Here is a 21,441-nt window from a genome sequence, read left to right on the forward strand (position 1 = left end):
TATTTTGAATATCTTTTGGTGTTTTATAGTAAGACTATATAAGACTTAAATAGATAACAGAACAGTTTTTGTGACGTGCTTGAATAAAATACTTTGTTATTTCATTCTGAACCTTTTTTTCTTCACATACAAAATCATCAAATATTACTACTTTTTGTTTTTCTGGTTCAAGGCTATCGCATGGTTCGATTTGGCTGGGATCAGCTGAATATTCAAGTATTTCATTTGGATCTAATTCTATTTCATCTGCAATTTCATTTAAATGATTTATTAAATCCTGATATTTAGATTGTTCTAGGTTTTTAGCATAGAGGTATAATTTATCATAAAATATAAGAGGTTTTCGAAGTATATGCATTAATGTATTTGATTTTCCTGATCCGGAAGATCCACATATTAACATTCTAAAACATGAATCTGGCATAAAAGGATAAATTTACTTAAAGTTATTAAATTTATCACTTTTTGTATCATAATTAGGAATTTTCATTATATAATACTATTACATTATCTTACATTATCTTATATTATTATATAAATGCTAGCAAAACTTAAAGAAATGAGAGAAATAAACAACCTAGTTGAACAAAAAGTAAAAGCTAAAAGAGAAGAAATAAAAAGAGAAAAAATAAGAAAAGCTACTAGTCAAGAAATGTATAATGAAATTTATAAACCAATTACAGAAGGAATAGAAAGTCAAAAAAAAGAATTGTCAAAAAAATTAAAAACTTTACCTGCAATGAAACAACAATTAGAGTCACTAGGTGATGAAATAAAAGATATACAAACATATCAAGGTTTACCACAGCTATTCCAAGAGCCGCTACCATCATTATCAGACTCCTCTAAACGTGTTAAAAATCTTGAAAAGATATTGACAGATTATGAAAATAAAATAAGAAAGGAACAAGCTTTAAAACCGGCTCCCTATACACCAATAAATTGGGGAGATAAACTTGTTCAACGGGTTCCTGAAGATAAATTAAAGGAATCAGAAGATTATGGAAGAGAAAAGATGGGAATAACCGAAAAACCGGTACCAACAATTAATATATTAACGAAAGAAATAGAAGATGAAACAACTGATGAGGATGATATCACTGAAAAATCAGAACGAGAATTGCCATTTGATACATTCGATCCAAAGGCATTAAATAAAGAAATTGATTTAAAACTTTTAGATAGAGAAAAATATAACACACCACAAGAAGTTTTTAAATTTTGTCACAGTAAATCTGAAAATCCTGATAAAAACTGACTAGGAAAGAAATAGAGGATATCATAGAAACTGTAACAGAGGATATTAAACAATTGGGTAGTGAATCTGGTGCAATAAGTAGAATGAAAAACCCCACAAATCTCGATTTGAAGAGAAAGGAAGAAATTATAGCCAAATAGTCAAATAATTATAAAAAATATAGAAAAACGCTCTATGATATTCTTAATCAAGGAAAATATATGGGAAAAGGAATAAAACATCATAATCGAAAACAAAGTTACACTTTACCAAAGACAAAGTATAAAGTTTCACCAAATGGACAATATGGTAATTTAATTATTAACTTAAATAAACTTTATGGTTAAAACAAATTGATTGCTAAGGATCAGAGAACTGGAAAAAAGTAATTAACACTAAAGTAGATGATGATTTGATTGATCTAATTAATAAAAGATATAACAATAATAAAAAACATTCAATACTTTCTAGAAATATTTTTAAAGAATTAACAGAAAAATCAGGATTACCTATCAATAAAAGATCTATGAAATTTAAAAAAGTAATTAGAGGTGAAGGTTTTAATTCAAGTCTTTGTACGTGTGATCCAGAAGAATAAATTAATAACTTGGAGTTAATTTGCGGTTCTATTGATGCTGGAAATAATAACGAAGAACTAATAAATGAAGCTATTGGCATAATTGACGAATTATTAAAAATGAATGAATTGTTACCAGAACAACACGAACTTTTATATAAAAAATATTTTTCTTGAATATAAATGGAACAAAAAATAGTCTTAAGTTCTGAAACAGTTAAAGATGATAACAAAAATACTCCGAGTGATTTTACAATCAGATTTAGTCGCCCTTTAATTTTAGATAAAAATAAAACTTAAGTTGTTGGTTTGGATAGTATTAACACTATGACTTACTCTTGGCATAATATTAGTGATGAATATGACAATAAAAGAATTCGTTATAATAATGGTAAAGAATGGAAAGATATTATATTTCAAAATGGTTCTTACAGTTATACAGACATCAATAATCATATCAGAGAAACATTAATAAATAATGGTGATTTTGAATTTGATAAATCAGACATTGCTCCAATAAGTTTGGAATTTGATTTAAGTAGTTTTAAAATATTAATTTCAATTCGTGATAATTTTATATTGGATTTAAGAATGTCAAATTTTCATACATTGCTTGGATTTGAGAAAAAAAGCTTTGAGAAATAATGAATGGGGAACTACAACCCCAAATATAACTAACTCTGTGGATGCAATTTACATTCATTGTGATCTTATTGATAATTAACTTGTTGATGGTAATTTTAGTGATATTATTGTCAATATATATTACAGATGTGTTTGGTAGAATAATTAATTTTAATGGGATTGAAACAAGTTTTACACTAATTTTAAAAGAAATATAAAATTTAGTTTTATATAATGTACAAGAAAGTTTATGATAAAAATAAAGGAATATTTATTTATGTTGATGCTCAGACCGGAGAAGAAATTATATATGGTAAGCCTTTGGCTTCCGGAGATTCCATCTCTGATACAGGTATTTTTGACACTTTAACAAAATTGTTTTCATCTTCTGTTGCATCTGCTGGAAAAAAAGCTCTGGAAACTGCAGGAATAACTACACTTGAAAGTGGAACAAAAAGATTGGAACGGAAGTCGGGAATTTAGCTGCTGATAAAATAACAGAAAAAATTAAAAGTTTTAAAAAACCCGCTGTGAACGTTAAAAAACCTGCAGTTGGTGAATTAATTGCCAAAAAATTACAAGAAAAAAATAACAGTAAAAAAATAATGATAATGAGGAGGATATTGATATAAGAATAATTAGAATATTATCAGGATCTGGGACTTCCGAACAGCGTAAACATATTAACAGATTAACTTATAAAAAATAAAATAGTATATAATATACATGTTTAGAATAAAACAGTATTGTGAAAGATACGAACTAACTCCCATTCAATTAGATACAGCTTTAATATCCGTCTTGGGAAATAATGTTAAACAGCAAAAAAGTGGGTATCACTTTACAATTAATGATAGAAGTTCATATTTTGATTGGTTTAATGGTTATTTTGAAGTAAGTTTTAAAGTTAATAAACTTGCTATTGGTAATAATTATGCTGATGGAGATCAAATTGCTTTAATTAATAATGCAGCTTCAATAATTGATCAGTTAATGGTTAAACAAAATGGAAAAATTGTTTACGATTGTAATAATTTATATAAGGTAATAAATGTAAAGAATTTAGTTGAACTATCTAGGGATTATATAGAATCAACTGGAACAAATGTATTTATTTATTTAGATACAAATGCTATTGCTGAAAGTAGGAAAGATAATGACGATTATAAGCCAGGTTTTGCTATTAGAAAGGGATTAATGCAGGGTGGCAATGAGGTAAATGCTAAAATTCCACTAAATAATTATTCATTTTTTCAAAGTTTGGAACAAAACATGTTACCCCCGAGTCAAATACAAATAACATTACAATTAACAGATGATGATGAATTAATTCACAGAGCTAATGCTGCTGATGTAGGTAGGGTAATTGTAAGTAGATTAATTTTGTGGGTTCCACGTTTAATTTTTAATCCATATGGACTTAATTTAACTTCTGAAAGATATATGAAAGCAACAAGTTGGAAATATCTTCGTGAAATGATAACACAATCAACTGATACACAACAAAATAATATTACTTTTAGAATAACAGCTGGTGTAAAAAAAACCCGAACATGTGTTTGTTTATTTACAACGACCTGACAAAAGTAATTCACAAGAACATAATCCACATTTATTAGATACATTTAAAATTAATGCAGCAAATAATAATTGCAAGCTGGAATCTTGTCGTCTTGAAGTTGGTAATGGTGTTTTTTTATCCAGAAACGGAATACACAAGTATATCAAGAATTTATGATGATGTTCTTAATTATTTTCATAAACAAAATAACAAAACCACCGGAAGTCTCTTAAATTTATCAAATTTTAAAAATTGTTTGGATTTGTTCATTTTAACTTAGAATTTAATATGGAATGACAGAAGATCCTAAGCATATTACATTAACAGCTAAATTAAATATTCCGCCAGCAGCTAATATTCTTGTTTATGCAATTGTATTGTATGAACAAACAGTTGAAATAAATACTATTGGAAATGAACTTGTTATTGTTTAAAATAAAATATAAATTTAATATATAATGGTATCAAATTATATTGAATATAAAGTAAACCTAATAGATGGACAAAAGAAAAACTTAGCGAAAGCTTACAATAACAAAATTCCACATACTTTTAGATTAAAACATGAACAGTTACGTGGAAACTTCCCTTTACTTTTAACAAAAACACAAATTAATCAAATTGAAAAGTCTATTAGGAATAATTCAATTTCAAAAAATAAATGTCCAGTCAAGGTCAAAATGGTGGATTTTTGGGAGCTTTGGCTGGTTTGTTAGGTCGAACAGTAATATTAGGACCGTTAGGCGTCGGAGCCCTTTCTGGTCTTGCCAGTACTGGTGTTAGTAAAATACTTGGAAATGATATGATTTCGGTAGCTAATGATAAAAGAAATATGATATCACCCTATCTTACACCTAATCAAAGAAAACAACTAGTAGGATCTGGAGTGATTAAATTAACACAAAAACAAAAACAAGACGGCGGGTTCCTAGGTATGCTGGCTGCTAGTCTCGGAATACCTTTGATTACATCCTTGTTAAGTGGTAAGGGGCAAGGCCAAGGTATACAGATTGATTCTCAACGAAGGCCTTACAGACGAATTCCTATAGTAAAAAAAAAAAAAAAAATTTATAAATAAACCTATTTCTAACTTTGAAATTGAACAATGGGTAAAACGACTTTGTATTAAAAACTTTAGGGGTGTATTTAATAGAAATAATCTACCAAAAACAAAAGCAAAGACCGAATGCGGAATAATCAATTTAGATGACACTGTTGGGTCTGGAACACATTGGGTTTGTTACTTTAATACTTTGTACTTTCACCCATTCGGACTTCCTCCACCAAAAGAAGTAATTAATTACATTCCGGATGTAAAATACAATAATATACAATATCAAGACAAAACAAGTGTTTTGTTTGGTACTGTTGTTTATTTTTCATTAAAAGGTTACAAAACAAAGTACCGTTGTATGATTTACTGTACAAAATACTAAATATTCATAATTAAAGGGAAAATGAACAAACAATTATAAATTATTTTAATCAATAAAGACAAAACTATTATAAATTGTTTTTCAGTGTGTGAATTTTTCTTCCGGGTTTTTTTCCTTCACTTTGTTAAAGCCTTAGGTTTATTAATTGTGTGAGTGGACCTTGGTCCCCTCAGCCCACTTACGTCCATCAAACCAAAGGTTTTCATTTGGTTTAACCAAAGGTTTTCACAGTCCCAAGGGTACTGGGTTAGCAGTTTAAGTTTAGGGTAAGGCCAAAGTGCGCTTATAGAATCGGGACAAGGGTCAAAATGAGGTCAAATTGGCTTAATTTCAGTAATTACTATACTACTGAGGCAACAGTTGTGACTCAATCTTTCTGAAACTTGGTCAGAATGTTTGTATTAATGATTTCTAGGTCAAGTTTGAAACTGGGTCATTTGAGGTTAAAAACTAGGTCACTAGGCTAGATCAAAGGAAAATCCTGTCAACTCTCTAGAGACCACAATTTAAGTTTGAAACTCATGAGAATTTGTCAGAATGTTTTTATTGATACTTTTTAGGTCAAGTTCGAATTTGGGTTATGTGGAATCAAAAACTAGGTCACCCGGTCAAATCAAAGGGAAAGCTTGTGAACACTCTAGAGGCCACAGTTGTTACTCAATCTTTATGAAAATTAGTCAGAATGTTTGTCTTGATGATTTCTAGGTCAAGATCGAATCAGGATTATGTAGGGTCAAAACCTAGGTCAGTATGCCAGATCAAAGGAAAAGCTTGTGAACAATCTAGAGGCCACAGTTGTGACCCAATATTTATGAAACTTGGTCAGAGTGTTTGCTTTGATGATCTCTAGTCCCATTTTTAAACTGAGTCATGTGGGATCTAAAACTAGGTCAGTAGGCCAGATCAAAGGAAAAGCTTGTGAACACTCTGTAGGCCACAATATTTATGAAACCCAATATTGTGACCCAATATTGATGAAACTTGGTCAGAATGTTTGCCTTGATGATGTCTAGGTCAAGTTTGAAACTGGGTTATGTGAGGTCAAATACTAGGTCAGTAGGCCAGATCAAAGGAAAAGCTTGTGAACACTCTAGAGGCTACATTTGTGACTCAATCTTTATGAAACTTAATCAGAATGTTTGTCTTGATGATTTCTAGGTCAAGTTTGAAACTGTGTTATGTAGGGTCAAAAACTAGGTCACCTGGTCGAATCAAAGGAAAAGCTTGTGTACACTCTAGAGGTTGCAGTTGTGATCCAATCTTTATGAAACTTGGTCAGAATGTTTGTCTTGATGATCTCTAGGTCAGATTCAAAACTGGGTCTTGTGGGGTCAAAAACAAGTTGAGTAAGCCAGATCAACTCTGATGAGTGATATAGGGACATCATGACACTCTTGTTTTTAGAATATATATTGTCCTGGTATAGAACAATATAGAACTAAAACGCTTGCAAACAAGTTTCATTTAGAGTCTGTTTTGGCTAATTGAGGTAGGTGAACTGACTCAACATTGCACGGAAACCTAGGTAAAAAACTCCATATTACTCGAAAGGTTCGGGTTTTTTTCCGTTGTCTTATTATAAGACAGACACATCGGGACGGGCAGAATAGAACTATTTGTTTATTGTATAATCGTAGTGGTCAAAATTATAATGAAATTAGCTCTAAGAAAACACCATCCCCCGCCCTTCCAGAAATTAAAATGATCGGCCCCTTATAAGAATCAAATTTGCATTCTTTTGCTTTAAAAAACTTGTAATATCACTTGATTTATGTGAATAATGTTTTGAAGAGAAAATGCAAAATATAATGATTTGTTATTAAACATACTAAAAAATAAATACCGCGTTTTGCTATTCTATATCCCTGTAATAATTCGTAATAAATTGCACGTCAGGGCCTCTATAGCGTATAGGTTATAGAGAAAAGATGTTTTCTTTTGTGAAGAAAGCATGGAACTTTGTATATTGCTATTTTGAAGTATGCTGAATCCAAAAAGGAGGAAATTCGCGGTTCGCTAACCTCAATTAGCTTAAAATGAGGCCCTATGTTTTATTCATTTTAATCATATGAATATATTTTTGAAAGCAATTTCCAAAAAAGTTAATTTATAACCTCAGTAAGTAATTATTCTTGACACAATATTTATCCAGTTACATTTTATACACATTTAATATATAAGACACAGACAAATGGAATAGATGAACTTCTAAGGATGAATATCATATCACATAAGTAAACAAAACTAATATTAGTATTTAATGATATCAAAATTATTTAAGGTTTTGCAGTATATCACAAAACCACAGAATGTTTTAGTAAACAAACAACATCTTTATAAACAACCCGTCTGTCCAATACATCTTTACGAAAACATTAAACGTCACGCACTCCTTGCCATGTCACGTATCGCAGGTAGAAAAATGGCGGATAATGAATGTTCACATCTCTATGATTGACAGTTAAATGACACGGTGTGTGCGGCGTTTCCGCGTTGTTTATGATCAGACATTGTTATTGAAAAACGGTTTTGGATTAGTTGAAAACTGTGTAGGGAAACCCGTAAGATTCAATGAGACGTAAGCTGATTGGATAAAGAGGTTATGTTTACAATCATAAAATTTGTGTCAAAAGCAAGCAATATTAGTCCAGTAAAATGGTGTAAAAATACTTCAGAAAATGGGAAAAGCACAAAACTTGGTACATAACTACTTCCGGGCAAAACACTAAAAATGAGCATAAGATCCACTCCAAAAAATCCAATATGGCCGCCATACATGTATATATTTTCAGAAATACCTAATATTATCTATAAAACTTTTATAGACACCTACAGTCATCAGTATAATTAGCTAAAATCACCTGTTTGAATAAATTCAAACATTTTTATTAACAAAAATACAACTCTTCCAACAAAAATGAAAAAAAGTTGTCTCCCTTGGAGTAAATTTGCTATTAAGCAGAAGAAAAGTCAGAATGCATTCATGTGAGTCAAAATTAAGTATATAATGGTAACTGGCATATCAAGAATGTTTAAAATGGCAACAGTCCTGTGCAGAACTTTACAACAGCTGTAAATTATTATAAATACATTCGAACTTCGTTAACTGGAACCCGACAGGACCGACAAAATGTATTCGAGTTATCGGTAGTTTGAGTGATCGAAGAATATATTATAAAGGGATTTTGTATGTGAAAGTGCGGGATGGTGTTCGAATTATCAGAGTTTGAGCGAACAAACTTTGTCTGTAGTGTGTATAACTGAATAAATGACATGTGTTTCACTTTGTCATTAGTTTCCGCGACTCATAATTTGTTAGTGTTGCTGTATTCATTTCAATTTATTTACACTAAGAGAACTAATGACACTAAGTAAAACTATATAATTCATTTACTATGTTAGTGCGATAGACCATGTGAACACCCTGGCCTGTCAGACCATCATGATTTCTTCGGGAAAAAGTCATTGCCGTTTGATCAGCGTATTCAAATTTACATTTGCATGTTCCTGTAATGTTCTGTTTTTGTCAGATCGTAGCACATTGTGCCATAACAATAGTTTTATAGTTTAGTGTCATAAGTATATAATGTACAGTCACTAATGCCCTGATCACTCTCAGACGAAGACCATGAAGTTCACACTGCGTCCTGAAAATTTTGACGTGGTGGGCACGGGTGTCAAACTCGAAAAATGTGCAGTTCTAAAGTTTATACTACGCCCTTACAACATCCTTGCCAGGTTCTCACGGCGTCTAAAACGTTCACACGCATTTTCTTACCACGCGCATCATTTACATTCTTAGTACGACCAGTCAGTCTCGTTTACCATGCTTATACCATGAGCTTATCACCTTCTCACTGCGTTCGTGGGCTACTTATACTACGCCAGGCGCCTCTTATTCATTCTTTCTTCAAGTTATATTGTGTCCGCGTCTACACTCAACAACAATGAAATACAATATAAGACAAGGCGAGCAGTCTGATAGAGAGGCCGTGGTGGAAAAAGCAAAGGCAGCGTGAAGGGTATACGAAGATACAGAAGTCCACTACAAGCTGCCACTGCTGCTGAGTCCGTGATAACGTGGTAATTCCTAATGATGTGCGATCATACCCATTGCCGGTTGAAAACGAAGTGATGGGGAATTGGATCCAGTATTCATACTCAATTCTCAGAATCTGGAAACAGACACAGTGAGAACCTGCTGCAAACGTGGCATAGACATGTTTTGCACCGAAAGAACGTATTGATAACCTAATGCGGTATTCTACAACGTGGCATGGACGTAGCATGGTCATAGCACACAAGCGTGGATAAGTTGTAGTGGGAACTCCATGGACGTAGCAAGAACGCAATGACAATCCAGTGACAGCGCAATGAGCACACCATGCAGTCAGGTTTTAGTTACATCATTACTACGTCCTTATTAACGTCCTTATTAAGTTCTTCCTGCTTCCTGATTCGAACACGTCCTCACTACTTTTGTATTGGAGACCATGATTATCATGTTCGTATCGGTGTCTACTGTATTCCTTCTACATTGTACATGTTCTTACTGCGTCCTGCCAGTTCTTAGGACGTAGTGGGAAAGTGGCCGAGTGTGATGGGGGTATAACTTAGGAGCAGAATCTATCATTTCTACAAAAAATGTGCTCTAATATCTTTTTCTAGACATTTTAATGAAATTAAATGATATTAGATAAGGACATATTAAATGTGAGTACTTGAGGATTTATCTAATGAGCACATGTATTCGAAACACAATTTTAATACCAATTTACTAGTTTTAAGACAACAATTCTTATCTATTTACCATTTGTAAGGCTATGTCACTACCAGTTAAGCAGTCCAATGTAAGAATAACACTGTCTTGTCAAACAAAACTAACCAGTGTAGCTCGCGTTTACCGGTGAATCAAGCTTTTAAATGCATTTTCTACACCTTCCTACAAACAAGTTGTTCATATAATATTTCTGTGGTATAGATAGAAGCTTTCGATACTCTTCTTTACAACAAAACATGTCAAGTAGCTGATAAATCTGTTCACACAAAGATTAGTTACTATAGTGTGCATTCCTGCATCGTCTGCTACACCTCTTGAACATACTAAAAAGGTTGCCTATTAGGTTGGGCACATATGGGGGTCAAGTGTTCTATCACTTTCCTAAAATTCCAAGTCAAGATAAATAAGGCTGACCAGAGGTATCTTTGATAAATTGGAACCTTTCTGGTAGTTTTTGCCTCAAGTACCTGAGTCTCATACCAATAGCTCCTCAAGTGCATTTGCAACCTAGATAAAGGCTGTAGAGGAAGATGTAATTTGTCGAAAGTGCTGAAATGCTCTGCACTGCCTTATGCAAGTTAACTAAAGTTGTCTACAATCTCGTGCTTGTGTGTACTGACATGTGTATCTGACATCTACCTTATTTCAGATTTCAGCTCACTGTGCAGAGTATTCTATTTCACAGAATAGTTACTAAGTGTTGTCCGTGAAAGCAACTTTAATATTTTCAGACTTACTCTTTTTTGGTACACAGTTAGCATTACATAATCTGCGGGTGCATAATAAGGAACGTTGTTTCATTTGATCCTACTAGCTCGTCGCTATAATCTATTCTTGCATTTCGAAGTCCCAAACCGAAAGAGGTAGTTGTCGTACTTGGAGTCATAGGAACTAAAATTTTATATAGAAACTAAGTTAATTGACCTACTCATTCTCTATATTACCTTCCATCTATAAACAAGGTTTCATAAAGAAGTCATTAGAATTTGCACTTTTGAAGTTATTGAAGAATCCGCCATTTGCGAATGATGGACACACATACAGACGATCAAAATGATGTACAAAAGGAGAAAATAAGATAACAAGCATGAAGATTGAATACTGCTTAAGCCGGTGCTAGGGGGCGTGGGCAGTGTTGCATTTTCCATTACTGCTCATGAACAGATTCAATCAAACCGAGTCTGCAATTTTCACTGTTTGTCTTGTTCTCGGTGCTTCCGAGGGATCTACTTTCCAGATTTTATTCAATATTTCCTCCTATCTATGTATTTCTGAATAAACAATCTCTTCTAGTTTTGAAGAAATGCAGGATGACACTTTTTGTCATATTCGTGTACTATTTGTTGCCATAGCAACAACATTTGTTGCCATAGGAACAAATTAAAATCACATTGGCATTCTCCACATTGCCATCTATCCATGTACCACATATCATGAAAAAATCTGAATAGTTTTAAAGTTATTGCAGTATGCCACTTTGCATGGCTGACGTTTTGACATGCATATGGGGCAACCCATAAGCCCCCTCTGGCTAAACACTGGTGGGGGAATAACAACAATGTTTCAATATGCTGCTGTGGAGGGAATGCAAGTAAAATAATATAAATTACAAAAGAATATCAGAAGAACATGAGGTTGAGCGTGATGTTACGCAGGCTTAATGTGTAAATTGTTGTGGTTTTTTCTTTGTGTTATTTTGGTCATTTTTAAAAACTATTTGTAACAAATGAACTGAAAAGAAACTGTGCATTCCCGGATTCAGAAATGTGTATTAGAGACACAAATTGATAGCAAAGGCATGATCGTTGAGGCGCATAGCGCCAAGTGTAGGTATGTACCGAAGAGGGTATACTGAACAGTTTTAAAAACAAGTACGAATGTAATTGGTTGCCTACTGGTACTGATGATAAACCCGGACAGATGATAAAGTCGACCACTTTGGAATTATTCGATTGCAATCGGTTACTTATATAACTGAACACACCATCTAATAGCAACCACTTACAACACCAACTGGTGTAAACAAAACAAAATATAATATGTAATATTCTGTATAAGTAAATGACTAACATTTATCTGTATAATAAAATATTTATCCAAAAGGGTGGGGGGTGGGGGGGGGGGCGGGCACGGGCCCCCTGGATCCAGATCTTGGTAAAAAAGAACCTCATTTTCTGTCCGGGTTTATCATCAGTATCACTATTATCTTTAACTCATGAACACTATTTTCCATTGTCTGTCTAGTCTTGACACATTTGAAGAAATGATTAGATCTACGTTCATTTAAAACATTTTCCTTTGTTAATTTTTATGACAAGAACAAAACCATCAGGCTTACTGTCAACACTGAAAGCCAAACTGAAAATATCAGAAAGAACAATTTATGCAGAAAAAAGAAAGAATCCGTATGACTAGGTTTTCCCGTCAAATAGGCAGCGCCTAATTTCATATTATACATTTATATTTGGTGCATTTTGGGGATGAATGTAAATATAATGACCTTTCATTAGAATCTTGTAAGGTAAATATTGAGTTTTGGCTACCATTTTGGAAAATGGCCGCATTATCGGCCATCTTGACAGATATCAAATGGGTCCCATGAAAAAAATGTTTTTTTTATGCTTTAATAAAAAGCTGTGCCAATTTTGGTGCTTTTCCCGTTTTCTGTAGTTTTTTGGCATTTTCTGTTACGAATTGATCGGACTATATAATGCTTTCTGTGAAATTTGGAATATTTTACTAGTGTCTGGCTGAATGGTTGACTTTACAATTCTGTATTTAGAATAGTAGGTGTCAGTGGGCATTTTGCCTCTAAGTGCCATTCAAGAAAGTGGATAGGTTTCTCTGAAGACAAATTGTAAGAAAATGGATTGGATAAGTCTATATAAAATTGCTATTTTTATGTGTCTGAAATGCTGTCTTACTGAAAGAATCACATTTTAAGGGGCATTTCTCAATTTTTGGGCATGTGACAGGGTCATTTCTTATAATGGAAGTCTATGGAAAAAGTAATAGGAGTGTCTGACCTTATCGATCGAAGAATCAAACATCCATTTGAGTTTCAAATAATGAGAACAGAATTAGGTCTTAAACTGATAAGCTCTTAAATTATCATTCGCTGTGCTATATAAACGTTAAGGATTTATTTTTTGTAAAAGTTACAAATACATGTACCATGAAGAAACTACACACTTCTTTCTATCGCAAGTAAATGGATGCATCAGTACTAAAAGCATTTTGGAATCATAAATTTTCAGGAAATATCATTCTTTTATAGTAATCAATTGCCAAATAAATCAGTGTTAGTCTATATTCAAAACATAACATTGTAAAATCGTCGCTTGAATAAATTCATAACACGCAAAACGAGATCAGTCATATTATATAAATTAGCCCTGACATGCGAAATGAGGTTTTAGCATATGTATATGTAGATCTTTATTTTCTTAAAATTTGACAAAAAAATATATCTTTAGTCTCTAATGAGGTACTGTGCTTTAATAAGAACTACGAACTTGTTTAATTAACGAGACGTCAATAAAGTTCTTTTTAATATTTTACCGTCGATTAATTTGACGCCTAAACCTCATTTTTCTAATGCGTAGGGTTTGAATGGATTGCTAAACATTAATTTTGTTACATTTAGACAATAATACATTCCTAAAGTTGGTCTAACGTAACGTCATTTGAATTATTTATATGAGTTTTAGTTACATAAATTATCACATAAACGGGTAATTTTGGAATTTAGTGGGATTAAAAATCCTGTTTTCATGGCAGCAGAAACCTCTCTTTTTACCGCGATCATGTCTTTCCTACAGAGTTATTACTACTAGCTGCTCCCAGAGATGAAGCAGCAGCTCTGCAATACATGACGCGCACTCACGTACCTGTAATGTGTGATTCTAGTGACCTTCAGAGATCAGCTGGGTGCTCTACGCATTGAAGAGAGGGCTTACTTTTTTGCGGTCTTGCCCTCCTGCACACTGATTATGCTGTACTGCCCCACGATGCGTGACGCGTACTCACCTACCTACCTACAATACGTGACACGTCCTAGAAACAGAGCAGCGTTTCATATCTCATTCGAGTGACCTTCAGAGATCAGCTGGGTGCTCTACGCATTGGAGAGAGGGCTTACCTTCCTGCCGTCTTTTCCTCCTTCACACTGATTACGCTGTACCGCCGTACGATGGGTGACGCGTACTCACCTACTTACCTGCAGTACGTGACACGTCCTAGACACAGAGCAGCGTTTCATATCGCATTCTAGTGACCTTCAGAGATCAGCTGGGTGCTCTACGCATTGGAGAGAGGGCTTATTTTCGCGGTCTTGCCTTCTTTCACACTGATTACGCTGTACCGCCCTGCGATGCGTGACTTAGACTAAAAACCTCCCTGCGATACGTGACACGTTCTGCGCACATAACGGCTTTCAGTATCGCGCTCTAATTACTCCAAGTGAACAAGTAGCTGCCCTGCCTACTTGACAGCGGCGTTGCCGTTGTGCCCTGGAAGTCTGACACAGATGGTACGCCGTATCGCCCTACGATGCGTGACGCGTACTCAACTATCTACCTGCACAACGTAACACGTCCTAGACACAGAGCAGCGTTTCATATCTCATTCTAGTGACCTTCAGAGATCAGGTGGGTGGTCTAAGCATTGGAGAAAGGGCTTACCCTCCTACGCACTGATTACGCTGTACCTTCCTTACGATACGAGCGACTACCTCTAATGCGTGACACGCCAAAAACGCATGGCATCGTTAATTTTCCAGTTCATTTCTCTGGAAAGCCGAAGTGACTGTAAACGCGTGAATGTATTTTTGAGTGAAAAATATCGATTTGACTATTGAGTACTACGGATCCGGAACTATGGAAAATCTAGTCACTCGAAAAACCTTACAAACACCGTACTATCGGTAAACTGTCGAGCTAGAGATTTCATATCATTTAACAGTTTGAGCGGGCTGAGTGATCGGGTAATCACTTTTCATGTAAGAGAAATGACTAAGTTTCATAAATGCGTGTTTTTGGTTTTACTCACGTTTACAACAATTTATACCGAAGAACCGAAGAAATAGGTATGTTCAATGATAACTAGTGAAGTCAAGTTTTCCAATACTGTGGAGTGACGAAATAGGTATGTTTAATGGATAACAAGTCCAAAAATAAATTACCACATTAATTCGTTAGAATTCTTTATTTTTTTCATTTATTTATTTTTTTTTAAATCGGGCGTTAAACCAACAACAAACGGAAAACAAACTAGTTCGTTCACATCCATCATGATATATTTTTGACTGGATCTGCTTAAAACTTTGTCGGAATGAGTGTTTTGATGAAATGTATAAAAGATGAAATCATTTGAAATCTTTGTATTAGTGGTATTATTGAGAGTGGAAAAGAATAACGTAAAAGTAATTGCACGTTATCAACAAATAATGCGATTTCTCTCCTAACAATAGGTGAAAGTCTTTAACACCTTTGGAAGAAATTCAAATGTTGAAAAGAAACAACCTTTCTTAAGCAATGGTAATAAATCAAAAAGTATTCATAGACTGCGGAATCGTTTTTATAACGTTATTTCATGAGTCTGGTTACGTCTCACAAGCTTCATACTGATGATTAATTTCGTACTTTGTCAATTTTGAGTAGACAGTCGGATATAGAACACAAGTGACTGAAGGGCTCAGGTGGTGGCATTCTACACACAGAGTATGACTGCATTATACCTCGATTAGAAGCGCGTGACTGTCCCAACTGCCAGAAATGCGTGACATGCCCTATGTTAAAAGAAAGTTTTATTTCATTTAATGTTCTGTTTCGTTGAACAGAAAGTTCAAACGGTTGGAAAGCATTGTTTTCAATAATTACGTACTTAGTACATTACGCTTTACTACCCGAACACGTGTAAGACGCTCTCGTCAACCTACCTTCAATACGTGACACATTTGCTTTCGTATTCTAAACATTTTTAGAGGCCGCTATGATTAAGGTCACAGTTGACAAAGGGGTTCATATCACCGATTTGCATGCACAAACTAGTAATAGTACTGACAACAGATGCTCTTGCAAACCTATCTTCAGTACGTGACACATGTTTTACCCATATCAGCGTTTGTTCTTGTAGTCGAAACACCTTTTACAACATGGTTCGTACGACTGTTTTGCATCTTCATAGTATGATAACGCCATATCGAAATCAGATAGGCGAGACAGCCTCGCTTACCTACCTTCAAGTTGACAGATATTTACTTTTGTTTTCGTAGTCTAATCATCTTGATGTGCCATTTAGATTAAGACGAAAATTGACAACAGTGTTCATACGACTGTTTTCCACACACAAAGTATGATTACGCCATACAGACAACAGATGCGTGAGATTCTCCCATCTACCTACCTCCAAGACGTGACACGTCATTGACAATATTCACATTTGTTTTTACGGTCAAATCATTTTGAGAAGCCACAGCGAAGAAGAACACAGTTGACAACGGGGGTCATATTACTGTTTTGCATCCTCTGAGTTTGATTTCGCCATAAAGACAACACATATGTGAGACGCTATTGCTTACCTACCTCTAATACGTGACACGTCTTTTAAACATATTTATGTTTTTTCTTTCTTTTTTTTGTAGTCTAACTATTTTGAAAGGCCACTGGGATGCAGAACACAGTTGACAATGGCGTTCATATGACTGTTTTGCATCCTGTAATGCGATTACACCATACCGACATCAGATACGTTAGACACTCTCACCTACCTACTTCCAATACGTGACACGTCTTTTGCACATATTGGCGTTTGTTTTCGTAGTTTTATCATCTTGACAGGCCATTTAGATGGAGAGGACAATTGACAACGGCGTTCAGATGACCTTTTTTCATCCTAATATTGAAGTTTATGTTTGTAGTCTAACTATTTTGAGAGGCCACTGGAATGCAGAAAACAGTTGAAAACATGGTTCATATGAATGTTTTGCATCCTAGTAGTATGATTACGCCATACCGACAACAGATGCGTGAGACGCTCTTGCTTATCTTCCTCCAATACGTGACAGGTCTTTTACAGATATCTACGTTTATTTTTGTAGTCCATACCGACAACAGGAGCGTGAGATTTCTTTTCCTACCTACGTCGAATACGTGACACGTTTTTGACAGATATTGACATTTGTTTTCGCTGTCAAATTATTTTGAGAGACCACAGTGATGAAGAACACAGTTGACAACTGGGTTAATTTGACTGTTTTGCACCTATATAGTATGATTACGCCATACCGACAACTGATATAATTGCCCCTACCGACAACATATGTGTGAGATTTCTTCGCCTACCTACCTCCACTACGTGACAAGTCTTTGAGAGATATTAACATTTGTTTTTTCTGTCAATCATTTTTTTCAGTTCTGATACTTTTATTATCCCCGTCATAGGTGTGTGTGGGTCGGGAAACCATCCGCACTCCACACCTTACAAATTATATATATGTTTACGCAGACTATATGCAAGTCTGATTCATGGCATAGTATCAATATGAATATACATATCTGAAAAAAAAACTTTCATGATATATAACATGTATCTAGAAAGTTTAACATTGCATTAAAACAAGTAGCATTTTGAAGTATATACAGATACGAAAGTGTAATCTGTCATGACATATATTATGTATCTAGAAACATTGCATTTGCAAAAGGTATCATTATGAAGTATATACAGATATGAACGTGTAATATGTCATGATATATAACATGTATCTAGAAACATTGCATTAGTATAATGTATCATTATGAAGTATATACAGATACGAAAGTGTAATTTGTCATGACATATAACATGTATCTAGAAACATTGCATTAACACAAGTATCATTATGAAGTGTATACAGATATGAAAGTGTAATCTGTCATGATATATAACATGTATCTAGAAACATTGCATTGACACAAGTATCATTATGAAGTGTATACAGATATGAAAGTGTAATCTGTCATGATATATAACATGTATCTAGAAACATTGCATCAACACAAGTATCATTATGAAGTATGTACAGATATGAAAGTGCAATCTGTCATGATATATAACATGTATCTAGAAACATTACATCAACACAAGTAGCATTATGAAGTCTATACAGATATGAAAGTGTAATCTGTCATGATATATAACATGTATCTAGAAACATTGCATCAAAACAAGTAGCATTATGAAGTGTATACAGATATGAAAGTGTAATCTGTCATGATATATAACATGTATCTAGAAACATTGCATTAACACAAGTATCATTATGAAGTGTATACATATATGAAAGTGTAATCTGTCATGACATATAACATGTATCTAGAAACATTACGTCAACACAAGTATCATTATGAAGTATATACAGATATGAGAGTTTAATCTGTCATGATATTTAACATGTATCTAGAAACATTGCATCAACACAAGTATCATTATGAAGTATATACAGATATGAGAGTGTAATCTGTCATGATATATAACATGTATCTAAAAACATTGCATTAGTATAAGGTATCACCATGAAGTATATACAGATAAGAAAGTGTAATCTGTCATGATATATAACATGCATCTAGAAATATTGCATTTGCAAAAAGTAGTATATACAGATGTGAAAATGCAGTATGAGGCTTAACATATAATGCTGAAGTAGTAAAAGCCTTTAAGTATGTGTGAGAGAAAGGGTTGTGATCTGTATTTCTTGGTCAATAGTCTGGAATTTTTACTGATTATTTTTTGAAGTACAAAGGTTATATATTATTTTCCAATTTGCCTCAGATATGTTGGAATTTTGTTGTTTTATTGACAATTCTTTATTAATATTGAATTCATGTTGTAGATAATATTTTATATATTTCACTGATAATAATCTTATTTACTGGCAAAATACAATATAGAAGTCTATATTGCAGCCATTGTAAATTGCTATCCTTTGTTACTTTAAATAGCATAATATAGAAATATTTCCATTCTTCAATTTTGAAGTGAAATTCTGAATTCCATTTTGTCTGGCTTGTTGGGGTATCAGAGTTTCTGTTTAGATTATTATAGATGTCTTTACATCCTGATTTTGATGTGAGTAGTATTCCTATAGGAAAAGGAATGTATGGATTACATTGTGATTCTGTTTCTGCTTCTTTTAGTGTAATTTGCTTACTGTAGTTCAATATAGATCTTGTAAGTCCAAGATAATGTAATGTGTTAACATATATATTTGTACTATTTTTAAGCTCTTCATAAGACATAAGCTTGTTTTGTCTATACATATCATTATTATATCTTATACCATTCTCATACCAGGATTTGAAAAACAAACTATTTTTTCCAACAAGAATGTTATGGTTATAAAAGATTGGACACTTTAAGAAGTCTGTCTTAGTTTCCACAGGAGTAACTTTTAGAAAATTAAAATATAAAAACAGTTTTCCAAAATTTATTTGTTGTTTTATGTTCCATCTTGTCTGCATAATGTTTCCCACAATTAATCAGTTTGTGTTTATCAAATAAATTTTCTGCCAAATTTGCCTATTTTGCTTGTGTGGCTAACAATCTTCTTATCCAGGTTATTTTCAAACTTTGAATAAAACACTGGACATTTCTCATTTTAATTCCCCCTTCACAGTAATCCTTAATTATGACTGATTTTTTCACTTTTGCTGGTCCATGCCATAGGAAGTTATACAAGGTGTCATTAATTGATTTTAGTATTTTGTCATCAGGATCTGGGAGAGAGATATACAAGTGATTAAAGGCTGATAATAATAACCTCTTAATAACTGTACATCTTCCAGTTGGTGTAAGGTATTTCCTACTCCAAAACTTAACTGAATTTTCTAAGCTACTCAATTTATCTTTATAATTAAATTTAAACATCTTCTCTAAGTCAACATGCCAAGTAATTTAAATTCATGTTTTCCCCAAGCTAGCTTGAACTTTGTCTTAATGGACTCGGTACTGAATTTTTTAGAACATGAGTCTTTTTCGAAGTTGATTTTGAGACCTGAAATATTTGCAAAAAAGTCCAACTCTGTCAAAGTTCCATTTAATGACTCACTTTTTCCATCCAGAATTACGATGTATCATCGGCAAAAAGTGATAATAATTGTTCTTTGCCATTTACGTTTATACCTTTTATTTTTTTGTTCTTATTTTTTAGTAAGAATTTCAGAGCAGAGAATAAATATATAAGATGACAAAGAGTCACCTTGACGGCAGCCACGACCAACATCAAAAGAATCTGATAAAAAAAAAAACACACACACACACACACTGGCTGACAGATGACTGTTGTAAAGAAATTGATATAATTTCTTTCTGTGGAAAGAAAACACACTCTCCTTATATTTTTTCATAAGTTAAAAAAAACACTTTTGTTACAAAAAGGCGAGACGAAACAGATTATAATCTAGGTTAATTAATAAGTCCGTCACTACAGAAAAACATGTTGTTTTTCTTACGAAGTGCACATAAAATGCCACTAAAATAATTAGTCTGATCATATAAGTGTTATATTGCAGTAAAGTGATCGACGTAGGGTTTCAACTTGAGTGGCACTTTATCTATATTTTAGGAGAAATATTTTTATTGTTTATTACTTTCGGTTTGTACCAGAATTCATTAATTTTGCTTATGTAAATGATATATAAATATGGAAACAAATTGTGTATTGTCAGACCAAGCTGAGGGGGACGCACGCTCGCACAGCAACCACGTGGTGGCTCGGTAGCCGGCCAGGGCTCAGGCCTTGCGCTGTGCACAGCCTGAGAAGGAATGAAGACGGGGATAGAGAGTTACGAAATGCTTAAAGGCTTATTTATGCTAGATGGAATTTTATTAGCTCTGTCAATTAAAAGTTATACTATTGGTGACGGAAAATAAACTAGATAGAAACAAAAACAGTGTATTAAGTTATTTATCCAGAGGACTTAAGGAGCGGCTACGCTACACTGTATATTCGAGTAAAAGAGTTTTACCCATTTTTAAGACAATTGCCAAAATTAAAGAAATTCCGTGTTTTCTGAATAAATACCCAAGAGAGGGAATCGAATGCTTTTTCAAAATCAATCAACAATAATAGACCAGGAATGTTGTTTTCTTCAGCAAAATGCATAATATCATAGATCAGTCTTGTATTTTCACCAAATATCTATCTTTTATAAAGCCTGTTTGTTCTTCGCTAATGATGCTTTT

This window comes from Mercenaria mercenaria, unplaced genomic scaffold, assembly GCF_021730395.1.
Source record: "Mercenaria mercenaria strain notata unplaced genomic scaffold, MADL_Memer_1 contig_4913, whole genome shotgun sequence".
Taxonomy (NCBI): domain Eukaryota; kingdom Metazoa; phylum Mollusca; class Bivalvia; order Venerida; family Veneridae; genus Mercenaria; species Mercenaria mercenaria.